Source organism: Amblyomma maculatum, chromosome 10 (assembly GCF_055883805.1).
Source record: "Amblyomma maculatum isolate TAMU_Amacu chromosome 10, ASM5588380v1, whole genome shotgun sequence".
In the NCBI taxonomy this organism is placed as follows: Eukaryota; Metazoa; Arthropoda; class Arachnida; order Ixodida; family Ixodidae; genus Amblyomma; species Amblyomma maculatum.
In genome coordinates this window covers 98368493-98385203 of record NC_139353.1, presented here as the reverse complement: position 1 = coordinate 98385203, position 16711 = coordinate 98368493, and the positions used below count along the sequence as shown (strand labels likewise).

Sequence of the window (16711 nt, the reverse complement as noted above, 5' to 3'; positions counted from 1 at the left end):
AGGGTCGGCTGCTGGATCTAGTAACCATCTGCGCCACGCCTGAGATTGCGAATCTCACATCATAATTCTACTTGTCTACGAGGATGATACTAGTAGCGGGATAGTAGCCAACGGGAGATACTGCACCCTTCCTTTCCTGTAAACCAGCTACAGAAGGCCGGTGAATTTTCATGCTTTCAACAGAATGCTGGTTGTGTTCGTCTAGGGGAGCGCGATGTGCCGTGTGCAGCAGCAACGCTCTGGCTTGCATTTCTCCACTGCAGATATTGCAGTGCTCTAGGAATTTTGTATGTCTACCATAGGTTTACCAGTAAAAAAACTCAGGTCAACGTACGGCGTGCCCTATAAACCAACACAGATCAAATCGGGTCTGACCTATATGTTTGGCCCTGTTATTTTAACATTGGAGAAAAACTCTTCGACAGGTGTCCCTACAATGATGGCATTAGACGGAGGCGGCTGTTTAAAAGGCATATGGCTTTTAGGCGCCCAACAACAAAGTCCCATATCACTCCTAAATTCTCTCAGGGTTAGAGTATAGGCCAGAAATGATGTGTACTAATCTTGTTCATTTGCCTCGACACAAACATTTCTGTTTATTCTGATGAGAAGTCAACCAACCGCATTTCTACCTCTGCTTACATGGCGTTAGTCAGTGTACCAGCTAATGCCCAGCAGTAGCGCAAAAAATTTCAAACAAAAAAGGTTTGGTATACGCCCGGTCCCTCTTTACTCTTCTGAAATTGAAGACTGAATTTTTTTCCAGGAAAAGTTTTTAACCCTCTGGACGACCACAGCTACTGACACTATTGCGTCTGTGACATCTATTGTATATGTTAATTGTACCTGGGCCTAGTTTCAACATGATAAGAGATGTTGTTTCATACGAAGTATTGCACTGTGGCCCCGCATCTACACTGACTATAACCGCCACATCACTGCATTAAAGAAAAACGTTGACGGACGTCGAGTAAAGTGAAAGCCCTCCTCGATCAGTACCTCTTCATTTGTTTATTTGGTCACAATCAGGGCCGTTGAGGCTTTAAAAATAAGAGCATTTCAACGCCCCCTCAATACCATTTTATTATAAATTGGAGTCAAAAGCCAATAACAAAGTCCTCTATATTGCAGTTTCTGAATCTCTGTCGCTGTCATGGCAGCAAAATCCTGCAGTCGATTCTGGGGAGCGAAAGGATAAATTTCGGCAACTCCCGTCGTCGAATCTTCCCTGTATCGGTTTTCGGGATGGCATCCGATATGTAGACCCCTCCAAGATGCTTCCATGGAGAGAGTCGTGCTGTGCAGGGAAAGCAAAAAAGGAAAATAATTGGAAGTTTAGTCAATTCTTTAGCCTGTACAATTCATTTTTGTTGTTGTGTATCGTATATCCAGAACGTGGCATCCGCAGCATAAAAAAAATGACATTAAAATGAAAACAGCTCGAGCGACCCTTCTAATAATGTACGTTATTGGCGAACCCCGGTTGACAGTAAGTCGTACCGTGATGCTGAGCTGAAATTGAATTTTTATTCTATAATTACTCGTTTTGGGGACAGTATGCCGTTCCCTATCCACAGTTTGCGAATTTTGGTGGATATGAGCCATGAGGGCGCTCAGCCTTAAATGAACCCTAAACGTCATCCGTTCAAAAAAGCACACCAAGTGGATGATGCAGTATATCTTTTGCGATGCCATTATTCGCAGAAAACGTTGAATCTGCATTGAAATTTTTGAAAAAAAAAAAAAAACGGCGACGAGATAACGCATTATTATTGATATCGAAAAGAGAGGACTTTTGCGTAAAAACTTCCGGACAGTTACGCTACATCGTACATATTAAAAAAGAGGGCAAAAAATGGGGCGCTCATGCACTGCCAAATCTTCCCTCTGTGCACATTTATTATTTGCAGCTGCGAGGAGAAGTCTCGATTACGCACACCACTTCAGCGCTTTCACATTCTGCTCCAATTTACCCAAAATGTGCATTCGGGTATCTCATTCCTTTGATGAAAATTAAAGTACGTGGTACTAGTGCGGTGAGCACTCTCGCAGACAGGCTACTGTTAAAAATATTGTTTTTGTTATGTGGTGCTGTTTAGGGGAAAATAACAAAACAGAGTCTAAAGAAATTTTGCAGAACATTTGAATGCATGGTTGACTTTCTCAGTAAATATATATCGCTGTTTTCAGTATAATGGCTTGAAGCCAATTAGTTTTATTTCTCACAAAAACAGCGAATAATACTAAAACAGGATGATAGGCTCAATTTCGTAAATATTGTTGACCTCTATATACTGATTCAAAATATGTTCTCGAATTTGGAAGTTGATGAAACTGTCTCGCAGGAAAGGCAGTGTAATCCATTTCAGTAGAAAATTCATGTCTTTTTGGGAAATTTCTTTTTGCGATACACTTACTGTCAGTAGCTGGGTGTGGTAGTCCTAAAAAATAATGGGGAATTTACTTGGCGTACATCTAATAAATGGAACTTAGTTGCGCACCTTCATTCTCAGCTTTTTTATTTCAAACTGGAAATAAATTTTGTAAGGTTAACACCTGCACCATCGCCCTGCATTAGCTTTTCTCTGTTTCTCATCACTGCAATGTATGAGGCTGCCGAGACTAAGGGAGCCGACCAGCAGCTCCATAGCGGATGTCCAGGGTGCAGAGTTGACAGTGAGAATGATTAAACGTTAGGGAACACCAGTGCTCCATTACAAAGCGTCAAGCTTTCAAAAGAACCTCATGCGTTCGATTTTTTTTAATTACTTTGGTGACTCTGAGGCTACAACAACCTCAGCTGAGGGTTAAGGCAGTGAGATGTCAATTCTGGAAGCACTTGTTGCGCAGTTGATGAAATACATGCCAGTTGGAAAGCCATGACGTTCTTCCTCGACGTCAAATTTCAGAGTAAACAAACACAAGACTTTATTTTGATGATATATACCACACAAGCACAAAAAACGCTTCTCACTTGTTTTGTTATCTAATCTTCGAGATTCACTTCCTTCCTGCTGTGCAGGTTCGGGTATCGCCATTACAAACTCTACTGTGCTACTTGGGGCATCGGCCATGTTGATGATGCTCGGGCTAGAATATGCACATGAATTTGATAGCGATTCCGGTAGCTGAGTGCTGAGGCAATGCCGTAGTGACCTTTTGAAGTGGAAGCTTCACCACGCCAGCTAGCTCCAGCTTTAAGCATCAGTGTCGGCTTGCCCATGAGCACCTTGAAGTTCAAACCTTAGAGCATGGCGCGGGCAGCCGCAGCTGGGAGCTGACATGTCTGAGCACTAACTTACCCTAGGATTGCTTGAATTAGGTTGGGCAGGAGCTGGCAACTCGGTCGCTGCTTTCCTATGGGAAGGTGATGACAGAATCAGCCTGCCAGAACCTTTTGCATTCGTGTACACCTAGGAGATGCAAATACGTCCATAAGGCTAGGCTGAAGCGGGACTTTATATGGGGGCTCAGAGCTTATGATCCCTGCCCTTCAAAGCTTAGCTTAAGTGTCCCCAATAACGTAAGCTTCCTCTTTCATCAGGTTTCCCGAAAGCTAAACGTCAGCTAAGTTTTTTTGGCCTCTTCAGTAACCCCTCGGTTTGCCTTGGCGCTTCCCACGGGCAGCGGCTGGATATCTATTTTCTCAAACAATGCCTTATAGAGCAGAACGTCCAAACTCACACCATCACTATACGAATGGGAAGTGCGGGTTCTGTGCCTCTGTAGCTCCGGCAGCGGCCTCCACTGCCCTGGAGATCAAACCGCAGTAACGCTTACCGGTGCTGAATATACAGGATAATTTCTCGATTAAAATAAACATTCAAATATAATTTTGAGGAATAAAGTTTTATTTCAAAGAAAACGTAACGGATAAAAAATTTTAGGTAGGTTACTTGAATAACGTCACGATAACAGTAGCAGCTGCATTCAGAAAAAATACTTCTTTCCGTCCTCAAAATTCCTTTGTGGCCACATTACCGTTCTTTAAGCACGGAAGTATTTTGAACGGCTTCTTAGTATTTTATGGAATCTGCGACAGCATTTGCAATAACTACTGCGGCAATGTGATTAGTAAACTAAACTCAAACCATCACGATTTTTTTTCGTGTTAACGGCGTTAAGCTAGGGAAAGATAAATATTTGGAGGTTCCTATATATGCATGCAGAATGTTTTTATTGCATTAAATATATTTATATCTGGTGCGCAAAGTAGTTTATCCGCAAATGTTTTGAACTAGATTTTGCTATCATTCGCGAGCTTCCGGTGGAAGCCTCAACACGAAAAATTGCTTTCGGCAATGGCAAGTTGAAAGGAGGCCCAAGAAAGAAATCAAATGCTTTTACTTTTAGAGCTGCATGAAATGCCGTTTTAAACCTCCAGGCCGACCACATCGACAAATAAATGTTTGCTTTCTAGACACCAGGAGCTAGAGCGACTATATGTACCGAAGTGTGAAATCTTAATTTATAATTGATGTGAAATATGCGGGCATGAATATGCAAGATCATGAGGAGATTTAGATACATGCATTGATCTCAGCACAGCTCCCCAATTCGTAATATAGCCTTCTTTAGTAGATATATGCCGCATTTTACAGACTAGTTGACGTTTTTAGTTGGCTGTATCTTGATTATTTGGTGATATGTGAAATTCATACGAAAACTAGCAGATAATTGGCATGAATGAGAGAGCTTTTATCCAGACTTTTGTATTATCACTCACGTGTGGCAGTCCGTTTTAGAGAGATTACTAATTGAAAGCACACACCTGCAATAAGCTCCTTGAGTTCTTCACCCAAGTGCTCGAAATTTGTGCAATCTGGCCGGGGAACAACAATGGCGGCGGGAACTTCACCCGCCTCTTCTCTTCCGACTTCTCTTGGCACGCCAAGCACAGCAACCTCAGCCACTTCGGGGTGTTCTAGGAGACAGTCCTCCAGCTCACAAGGGCTCACTTTTTTGCCTAAGCAGTCGATGGTGAACTTGACTCGGTCGACCAGATACAGACGCCCGTCCTCATCGTAATAACCAATGTCGCGTGTGAAAAGTTACCAAGCTTTTCAGGCGAAATACTCACGGGATTGATTCACAGCATATGACACACTTCTACTGAGCTGGCGGTTTTGATATCCGTCAGCGGTGGCCGTACTTCGTCGGACGCCAGTAAAAAAAACCTGAAGGTCTGCGCTGCATTTCGTTATGAATATACTAACTACATAATACCCAGAAATGTGGCACAACAAACACAATCACATGCGAAGAGACACAACACACGCGCACACTACCAACTGTAATATGGATCTGCAGACACACTTCCTTTTCCCCACTCCTGTTCTTCTTCACCCAAGTATATCTTCTCATCATCCTCTTCATTACCAAGGAGATAGTAGCACTTTCTTCCTCGCAGAGCATAAACATCGTCATTCATGGCAGTCACTAATTCTACTCTCCCGTACATCTCCACACACCTCTTCTTTGCCCAGCAGCTAATACCACAATCGTCCCAGTGTACCACACCCATCATCAAAGCTGGACAGTCACAAAGTCCACCACATAGTCACATCGTCGCACACTAACAACCAACCACCACACATGTGCGGTAAGACACGTCCATCCAAAACAAATCACTTGTGAAGTCCCTATGTAATGAAAATATTAACCTGCCCAACATGTCTATGAAGCAACGAAGTACATGAGAATGACAAGTACATGTACTTGAGGGAAAGAAGGATCAATAAGCAAACAAGGCCACAATATATGAGAGGTTTCTAAGAATAACAGGCCTGATAATAAACTCGATTCTTCTCATTACTCAAGACGATTCATCAATAGAAGCAAATTCTTTTCTACGTAAACTCAGCGAGGCTTCACTAATACATATGTCTTCTTTCTTATGTATCCAGAACGCCTCTATAATTTCGCGCACCATCTTATCCCGAATCTTCCATAAAATATTAATCCTACTAAACAATGGCTCACACTTGCACTTCTGACAGTGCAGGGGTAAATTTTACCACTTCCCATTTTCTATGGACTTCTCATGTTCCCTTATTCTATCATTGATACATCTTCCAGTCTGCCCTATATATACTTTACCGCAGGTCAGTGGAATGTTGTTTGTTTGTTGCGCCACATTTCTGGGTATTATGCAGTACCAACTAGCCCCTCAAGCTGTTATTTTGAGATACTAACTACAGGCCGGCTGCCATATTGGCATCATGTTTACCATATCATAACTATTGTGTGTTATCTATACGTCAGCACAATTTCGCACCGCTTTATTTTTTTGGCCCATAATCTTATCCCATCAGTTAGCGCTTCTTAGATCCAGCGCCCGAGAAAGCATCTGCTTTCTACAAAATTCGTCAAAGTAAGCTTGCCTTTGAATTCTCTCGCTTAAGCAACTTACGTTCCGAGATATGGACGCAAATCTAATAATTCCGATCTAATTGAACCCTCTATAACTGCTTTCCACGTACTAAACATTTACGAGCTGAGGTTCTTGCGAACTGCGAAGGACACCCCCAGAGTCGAATTACGCCGCAGTCCTCTACCAAGTTTTACTTCATATTTAAGGTGATTCTTTCTAGCAGAACTGTCAAAAGTCGTTCCACGAATATTTTCATTTTGGAAAGGTTTGTGGTAATTGTATCCCTTCATCCTATTTATTGCGTAATTGTATCATACAGCAGTTGCTCATTGAAAGTAATAATGGCGATATAGGGGCGCACCTCGGACTCTGAAAGAGTGTACAAAAGCAATGCATTAGGCAGGCTAAGCATGGGCATTAGTAGAGTGCGTGCCAGAATATATGGATAGACGTATAGTTCCCCTGAAGGGAATTAGAAATTGAACTAAACGTTATCGCAAGATTATTTAAAAGGTGTGAAACTATTTCGCAGATATATGGCAAAGTTGAGCCTTTACAAAACGGCGAGACTTCAATATGAGAGTGAAAAATACCGAACATACGCAGTAAAATTGCGGTGTGGAATACCCAGTAGGACCGGATATACTGCCGATTAAAGTGCCAACTGCAACAATTTTATAAATATAGAAGCCTCTGGCGAGCTTGACAAGCATTTTTGCGAAATAGTTTGTAGAGTGCGTCATGAGTAGCGTAATTTAGTTCACGGGAGGCAACAATCTGTAGTAATCGAACAAGCGCCAAAGGAGTATATTTTGTTCGGATATTAAACTTATACTGTCCAGTATGAAATGCTAAATCAAATTTCAAATTATTGAAGAGGTGCCTATTATTGTTGGCTCTCTTTTATTTCATGCTAAACCAGCGATAAAAAGAAAGGCGTCCAATTTGGTCTCTTTATTATTAGTGCGGTCAGAAACGAGCAGCCTTTGTTATATGCATGCTTGAAAAATCACTTATCTTTTCACCTACTCATTATTCAAATTCTAAGTGTTGGGCGAGTTTCATGTGTTACATATATCACAGAACTCAAAAAACATTTACGTCTGGAGTCGTGCTGTGTGTTTTCGTAATTCGCCGTAATATATTTTTGTAAATTGCTTGGTTGCTCAAATATCTTTTCTCTTCCGCATTTTTAGTTAAACTTGCCGTAAACTTCGGCGCATTCACTTGAGAATCCGAGGCAATGTCTTAGTGAAAAAAAAAAAAAACATGATTACTCGTCACATTATCAGCACAATGTCAGCGAATGCAGAACACCGTAAGCGACGCCAAAATTTTGTAGTGTGTGTCGCGCAGCTGACGCTGCATACCTGTGTGGAACCAGCCTTGCGAGTCCAAACAGGCTGCTGTTTCTGCCGGCATGTTGTAGTATCCTTTCATGATTCCGGGAGAATGTACCAGAACTTCGCCTGCTTTCATTGTCCCCAGAACATCTCAGGTGTTCATGTCGATGACCTAGAAAAAGCAATTGGAGACGCGTAAACTCCACCTTCTAGAATATGACCTGAGAGTGTTAATTGCTGCAGTGCGTAGGAGCCCCTTGCAGCAATTGTTCGCCTACTATATGCACTATGTCGCTCGTTCAACCAGTAATATTTTGATTTCTGTGTCTATTATTACACACGTTCTCAATGGCATAGAGCTGTAGGATAATACATTACACAAAGATAGACATAACGTTATATATATATATATATAAAGTATCACTTTCAAGAAGCCGTACGGAAGTACTCGAAGCGCAAGGATCCTGGAGGGTGGATTTTGTTATCACCCCCCCCCCCTCCAGATTGACAATCGAAGCCTGAGTTGTCAGCTCCACTAAACGCGGCCACCTGATTTCACATAAGCTGAGGCACAGTAAGTGCACGGCTATTTTACCTTCAACCTACCACCTGCCGGAACCATGCGGCCAAATTTTCGTTCATAATGCTCGCAATATCGACGCCACATGATGAGTAGCATTTACATGGCTGACGCGTGCCATTCATGGAATGTGTCACGGCCGCTCGAATAAAGCACACTAGGTGCGATCTGCTGCGTCGCATTTCCGGCAATGGGTAAGCGCGTCATTGAGAAATTTACAGCTGCGCATGCTGTTTCTGCTAAGGGTGCCACTGTTCGGTGCCACTGTTGCCGCCGGGATAGCGGGCTATGGAGGAGCAGTTTGCTTTCTCTCTGGACGCTTTCGCCACATGTCTGCGTAGCAAACGCAAGCTTTATTATGTGTGTGTGTGAGCACGTTTGCATCATGACAGGAAGCGTTCGTTTTTTGTGCTGTGCTTTTTGCTGTGTGCGCGTAGGCAGCAAGGTCACGTGTGCGATTCGATGCCGCGCAGCTGCTGTGTGCCGCTGTGCTACACAAATGCGAGAAAAGGCTCTACCGCATAGTATCATGAGTTACCTTCGACTTGCAGTGTCGGGAAGCGCGGCTGAAGATCATTTGAGGAGCTATGCTGAGGTGTTATTCATTATATTGAATTTAATTTATTGCGCCCTATGTAGCAAAGTATCGGAGGGAAAGGCAATGCCAACTCAATATTGGAACAAAATTTAATGCATTGGCATTAACACCTCTCAAGACAGCTTCTCAATCTCCAAATTTGTTCCTCCTTTTTGTGTGTATTACCATGCAAAGCATCTATCTAGAATCTTGATTAACCAATTTGTGGTTTTCTCGTCTGCAGTTGCACTTCAAATCGTGAATTCATTTTTCTGTGCTAAAATCTGATTTTTCTAACTTATGACATTTTACATCCTTGATGTTCTACGGAAGTATGCTGAATATTATCGAGACATTAAGCTATTCTTGTGATGGCAGTTAAGTTAGTTTCTACACTGGAATACTCGATGCGCGTACTTGTATTGAAAAATCAAACCCAAGTGAAAACGTGTGCGCAGGGTATATGTGGAGGATATATAGGCTGTGCAGCTTATGTCGCGAATGATAACCACATGTGTTATACACTGAATAGCTTATGTCCAGTGCAGTCGCACTGATCTAAAAGCAAATAATTGTATGTATTTCTAAATAGAGAACAGCGGTAGCGTGGAGCAGAGCAGTGGTGGTGTTGATATACAACATCTACCTGGCATGCAATAGGACTGTGGTTCGAATGCCGGTTCCGCGGATTCCTCACCGGATTTTAAAAAAAACATCCGCGTGTTGATTGAATTGCCTAAACAGATTTTGGCTGCAACCTGATGTCACTGAACCCCCCCGGTAAAGCACTCCCTAACCAGAACAGTCGTTGGCCCCTCTAGAGCAGTAATTGGCCCCAACCTCCCATAGACAGTTTTATAAAACCTCGGCTCTCAGTCACCAGCTGCTGCGGAGCAACTGTGAGAGAGCGTGGGGTGCTGAGACTTTCTGGCTCCGGAAAGGCTGCCATTGAAAACTTAACCTGCCAGCGTTTATTGCTACAACCTAAGCTTGTGAGGCTAGTTTAGCACAGCAGTTAGCGGAGCTAGAGGGTATTCAATGGGGTATCAAAGGGTTTAGTGATGATAAGAGGTCGAATGAGGCATATACTCACTGAAGGACAGGCAGGCACTGTGGTATCGAGGTTTACCTAGAGCGATAAGAACTATAAGACGGTTTCCTTGTCAATAAGGATATACCTGGTAATATAGATAAAGGATGTAGCATTACTGAGAGGCTAGCAGGCATCGTAATTAAGTCTAATGAGTGGCATAAGCTGAAGGTTGTGCAAACAAACCCGCCTACATGTAGTCATGGCGACCAGGCAGTGGAAAACTTCTACGAAGATGTAGAATTTGCAATGGCGAAACTGAAAACAAACTGTACTATCCTGATGAGCGACTTCAATGCCAAAGTAGGCAGAAGGCAATGTGGAGACCAATCAATGGGCTGCTATATCATTGGGTTAAGTAATACTAGGCGGGAGCTGTTGAGTTTGCTGAACGAAATAACCCTCGAATCATGAATACTTCCTTCAGAAAACGGAAGAACCGGAAGTGGACATGGCAAATCACTAGTGTGAAGACTAAGAATTAAATTGACTTTATACTCTATTCCAACCCTGGATGTCAAGTAAGAGCAGGATTGTGCAGGATGTAGAGGTAAGGGAAAAGGATTGATACAGTGAAGATAAAATGGTAAGGTCTAGAATTATTTTGGATTTAAAGAGGGAATGGCACAGACTAGAGAGGAAGAAGTCCAACAAAGAATTAGCCGTAAGGACAAAAGATGAAAAATTCAGCCTCTCGCTGCAGCATAGATGTTCTGTGCTAACCGAGGAAGCTGACAGTACCCTAGAAGCAATTTATAATTTCGGAGATATTACTGAAGGTGCGGCAGAACAGCGCGGTAGAGTGGTTAGAGAGGATATGGGTAAACTTTCTCAGAAAACAAATATTTGATAAAAAAACGCGAATATTGACAGCGTCGAACCCAGCAGACCAGATGGAATTGGCAGATATATCAAAGCTAGCCAATAAGCGCAAGGAGGCCGACATAAGGAAGTGTACCGAGGGGAAATTTAAGTATGCTCTTAGTGAAGGCTGTAGCCTGAAAGCGGTAATGAGAAAATCACGCATAGACAAAATCAGATGTATGCACTGAGGAAGCCAAGGCGGGCAATGCAATTACTAATATGGACAAGATAATTAAGGACGCCGAGGAGTTTTATACGGTCGTCTACAATAGCCAAAGTAGTCAGGACAAAAATGAAATTGGCTGTAGAGAAGATGAAGCACACTTTCCGCCAGTAACGAAAGACTAGCTTAAGAAGGCATTAGAAGCAATGAAAAGAGGGTAAGCAGCTTGGGACGTTCAGGTAAACATAGATTTGTTGAAGGACTGAGAGAGTATCGTGCTCGAATATCTGGCCACCCTTTATAAGCAATGCTTGATGACATCGAAAGTACCGGAATCATGGATGAAAGCTGACAACATCATAGCTAACTTGAAATATGACGCTAAGGACTTCAAAATTACTCACCAATCAGCTTACTATTCGTTACGTACAAGGTGTTTACTAAGGTAATCGCTTATAGCATCAGAACAACCTTATAATTAATTTAATCAACAAAATAATCAAGCAGTTTTTCGGAAAAGGTTCTGTACTATAGCTCACATCCGCACTATCAACCAGGTAACAGAAAAGTGCTCGGAATGTAACCAGACAGCATACATAGCATTCTTTCAGTACGAGAAAGCATTTAACTCGATCCAAACCGCAGAAGTCATGTAGGCATTGCGAGATCAGGGTGCAGATGAACCATATGAGAAAGTATTGGAATATATGTATATTATATATGTATATTATATATATATATATATATATATATATATATATATATATATATATATATATATATATATATATATATATATATATATATATATATATATATATATATATATATATATATATATACATATATAATATACATATATATATATATATATATATATATATATATTGTTGCGGGACGCTGTGCCCGCCTAGAAATAGACACAGAAGAACGGAGGACACCAGACAAACACCACTTGCCGGAGTCAATGCTGGTGCCCTTGACATATCGCTTCATGTTTGACACATGCTCCGGGAAAATGTGGTGCACACCACATGTTCCATGCTCGGGGAGGTCTTCGAGGCGGTATGTCACGGGGCCGAGCCGTTCCACGACACGGTAATGGCCGCGGTATCGGGGCATGAGCTTCAGGGCACGGCCAGTCGCGCGGATGGTGCGGCGAACGAGGACCAAGTCACAAGTGGTGGTGCTGCCGCATTGGCCACTTGCACACGCGCATGAGCCGTGAGAAGGTTGCGCTGAGCGTCGAACGAAGTCGTTGGGCGGAGTCGGCTGGTGACGCAGTCTGATGGGGAAGGCACAACTGCGCGTCGAGTGGGATGGAGGGTGTTCTGCCATAGACGACTGAGAACGGCGTGACATGCGTTGTTTCTTTCCTCGCAGTGTTGAGTGCAAAAGCTACCGCATAAACAAAACGATCCCAGTTTCTATGGGACGGAGCCACGTAGGAGGCGAGTATATCCGTGAGGGTGCGCTTGACGCGCTCTACGAAGCCATTGCACTGGGGATGATTGACGGATGTAGTGGAATGCGCAATACCGAAGAGCGGAGAGCTCGCTCAAATTCATGTGACATAAAGCAGCTCCCACGATCCGTGATGAGGCGTCGGGGCACACTATGCCGAAGAACGAGATGCTGTTCTACAAACAGAACGGCATGAGCGGAATAGGTGTCTGGAACGGGCAGTGCTTCGACCCATTTGGAAAAGTAGTCGATCGCAACCAGAATATACCTGTTTCCGGCGGGCGTCTTCGGGAATGGGCCCAAATGATTCAGTCCAACCAGTTGAAAGGTGAACTCGGCGGCGAAAAAGCCTGCGGGGGTGGCTTGGTTATTCGTGTGGACGATTTCCGGCACTTCTGGCAGGACGCACCGTTTTCCTTGACGTCTCTGGACATGTTAGGCCACCAAAAGCGCTTCGACACTCGTGCGTAGCTCTTGCCGCGACCAAGGTGACCAGCTGTGGGAGCGTCGTGTAGGCCGCGCAAGACTTGCGGCCGCAGTGTTGCTGGCACCATTGTCAACCACACGGGTGGTCGACCAAGCTGCCGCCTGACATGACACAAGAGAACATCTTTAATTCTATAGACCCGGCGCAGTTTACGGAGACCTGCGCCGGCGGCGGTGCCAAGGGATGGGACGGCGGCCGCAATGTCGGGATCTTGCGTTTGTGCAGTCCTGAAATCCGTCAAAGCCGTCACTGGACAAGGGCGGGGAGAAAGGAAATCGGCATCTTGATGGGCAGAATCGCGCCGATGTACTATGGTGAAATTGTACTCTTGAAGTATCAGTGACCAGCGTGCAATCTTGGCATTTAAGTGTTTGGCAGACTGCAGCCAAGTGAGAGCGCTATTGTCCGTGACTATAGTAAAATGACCGGGCTAAGTGGAGAATTATGGGAGAGGCCTTCGCCCTGCAGTGGGTATAGTCAGGCTGATGATGATGATGATTATTATTGTAAAATGACGGCCGTACAGGTAGGGACGGAACTTCTCGACGGCCCAGAAAACGGCGAGGCACTCGAGTTCCGAAGAGTGGCGGCGGCGCTCAACGTCGGAAAGCTGGCGGCTGGCATAAGCTAGAACTTGGAGGTCACCAGACTCGCCTTCCTGCAGAAGGACAGCGCAGAGCCCATCTTGGCTGGCATCCGTGTGGAGGACGATGGGGGCCGATTCGTGTTAGTGGACCAATGTGGGAGGCTTGAGGAGGGCGTGCTTGACGTCGAGGAACGCGAGCTGTTGGACCGGCGTCCTACTCCATGCTACATTCTTCTTCAGCAGGGCGGTCAACGGAGCGCTTCGCTTGGCAAAATCCGGAATTAAACGACGTAAATACGAAGAAAATCCAAGGAAACTTTAGAGCTCCTTGGCTGTGGTGGGAGCTTCGTAAGCCGTAAGTGCTTTTAGTTTTTCAGGGTCGGGAGGGATGCCATGCCGGCTCACAACGTGACCCAAGTGCGTCACCTCTGCAAAACCGAAGAAACATTTCTTTGGGTTTAAGCGAATCCCAGAAGAGGTAAGAGCTTCTAGGACGAGTTTGAGTCGCGTTGGGTGTTCTTCAAACGTAGCCGCGTAGGCAATTACGTCGTCCAGATAGACCAACGCCATAGTCCTCTTCATATTGCCTAAGACGCAGTCCATGAGGCGCTGAAAGGTAGCTGGAGCATTCGAGAGACCGAAGGGCATACGGTTGAACTGGTAAAGGCCGTCGGGAGTCACGAAAGCCGTCTTTTCCGCATCATCGGGGTGAACCGGCTCCAACAGCTCGCCAGTAGCCCGAGAGCAGGTCTAGGGTGGAAAAATAACGCCCCCTTCAGGTGATCAAGTGCATCGTCGAGGCGGGCAAAAGGGTACACGTCGAGGCGAGTAATAGCATTACCCTTGCGATAATCGACGCAGAAGCGGAGTGTTTCATTCTTCTTGCGCACAAGGACTACAGGGGAGGACCAAGGGCTACAAGACGCGGCAATGATTCCCTGGTCAAGCATGTCGCATACGTGCTGCTGGATGACTCTCCGTTTGGCTGTCGCTACACGGCGAGGTTGGTGATGAATGGGCCCGCGGTTTTTGGTGTTGATCCGGTGTTGGGCCCAGGAAGTGCAACTGAGTTCACCGACGCTTAGAGGAAAGCAACTGCGATGTTCGAGCAGCAAGGCCTTGAGAGAGGCAAGCTCAGCGTCGGTGAGGGTGGGGCCAAAGTTAAATGTTTCCCATGGTAGGACCGCCGGCACTGGAGGGTGCTGAGGCGGTGCTTCAGGTTGCAGAGACGCAACCGGTGATCCGGAGTTTAGGATTGAGGCTGTACCCAATTGAGCGCCAGGAATCGGCACGAGAGGTGTGCGGCTGATGTTTAGCATAAATACGTGGGCCTCTCCTTTGAGCACAGGCAGAAGGCTTCGAGGGGAGGTCATCTCACGGTCTGGAGCTGAACACCGGATGGGTTCGAAAAGCAGGTCCACTGTGATCGGACTGTCAAGCTTGGCATACACCCACATTGCCGCACCCGCTGGCAGAGTGACGGCGGACGCTATAGTCACGGTAGTGACGTCGATCGGCTTGACTCGACGTGGCCACTTCGTTGCGAGGTAACGCACAGATTCTGAGGCACGCTTGATCGCCGACGCCAGGGACTGCCACAGGGCGACACCGACACTGGAAATTCTGCTAAGCCAACCCGGTCCACGCAGTTAGGTTCGCCCGTGGTTCTGTTGTCGTAAAATTAAGGACCACTCCGGCTTGCTGGCACCACCCGCACCCGAGGACCACTGGCCAAATATGGCTGTCTGCTACAACAAACTCGGTGGAGAGGGTCTTTCCGAGCGCTGTCAGATTGACGATGACACGTCCGACTTGCTCCACCGGGGCGCCGTTCAAAACTAAGAGCCGGGTTTTGGCGGCTGGAAGAAGCCGGTTGGGCTCGTTAACAATAAACGATTTGTCCAGCACATTGACAGCCGCTCCGGTGTCGACCAAGGCCTCTACGTGCCAGTCAAGCAGAGCGACGTCGACGAGTACGTAGGGAGCCTCAGTTGTTATCGAAGCCGACGAAAGGAGGGGACAAGGATAACGGAGTAGTGTGGGGACGGTATTTATTCGGCGGAACGGTGCCCCCTGAGTTTCGCCAAATCGTGTTCCGACGTCGGAAGGCTAGCACAGTCCCTCGCGTAGTGCCTCCTCAGGCACTACGCGACCAGGTCCACGACGTTCTGGTGCCCCCGGCAGCGACTGCAGACCCAGACGCTCAATGGCGGCGGCGAGGTCCTCGTATGTCTACCCGGGCTCTTGACGGCGGGCTCGCAGGCGGTGGTACTGCGCATGGGGTTGACCTGAAACACTGTAGTGATCGGACAAGAGGCCCACCAGGACGGTGTAAGAGCCCAGCTGGTCGGGCGCAACGTTCTGCAGCTGCTCAGTTGCGCGGCCTCTCAGTTTGGCGACGAGCATCCATGCCTTCATTTGCTCGTCCCAGCCTCTCGCCGTCGCAATACCTTCCAGTTGGATGCGGTAAGCATCCCACTAGATAGTGCCGTCAAACGTGGGTAGTTCCACTACGTCCAATGATGTACCCGCGCCGAGCACGTTATTGGCGGCTACGACAGCAGACGCAGCGACGGCAGGGCTGGAGGCAGCGGTGGCGGTGACGCCTAAAGACTCATGACCTGTGTTCGGCTCAGCTGGCACAAAGCGGCAGAAGTCGCGCCGGAGAGCTTCCATCTCCACAGCCTGGGCAGTCAGACGGGCCTCCCATGCGTCCATCCGCTGAGTAACTATATCCAGGAGGCGCTCTATACCGCCATCCAGCTGCTGCGAAGCTCCGAGCCCCTCCGAGCGTCTAGGTCTAGCTGCGCCAGCCGCTGCGTCGCTGGCGCCATCGCCTGGTGGCAGAGTGCTGTCGTCTGGCACGTCGGGTCCTTGACTTTGGGAGTGGGTGAGCGGCATGATCCCACCGCTGCCACCAAAATGTTGTGGGACGCTGTGCCCGCCTAGAGATAGCCACAGAACGGAGGACACCAGGCAAACACCACTTGCCCCGGCGCTCTTCTTTTGTTCTCTAGCCCTCTCGCTGGCGCCGCGCGCTCGTTACGCATCTCTTCTTTTTCTGGCGCAGCGCTCCTCGGCGCGCGCCGTAACAATATATATATATATATATATATATATATATATATATATATATATATATATATATATATACAGTGGCTGCACAAAAATCGCAGTTCTGCCT

The 16711-nt window shown here is 46.1% G+C and overlaps 1 pseudogene; it reads right to left on the bottom strand.

Moving 5' to 3' along the window:
* Nucleotides 1-1151: 1151 nt before the first annotated feature.
* Nucleotides 1152-16711, bottom strand: part of LOC146177089 (uncharacterized) — a 61859-nt pseudogene continuing 46299 nt past the window's right edge.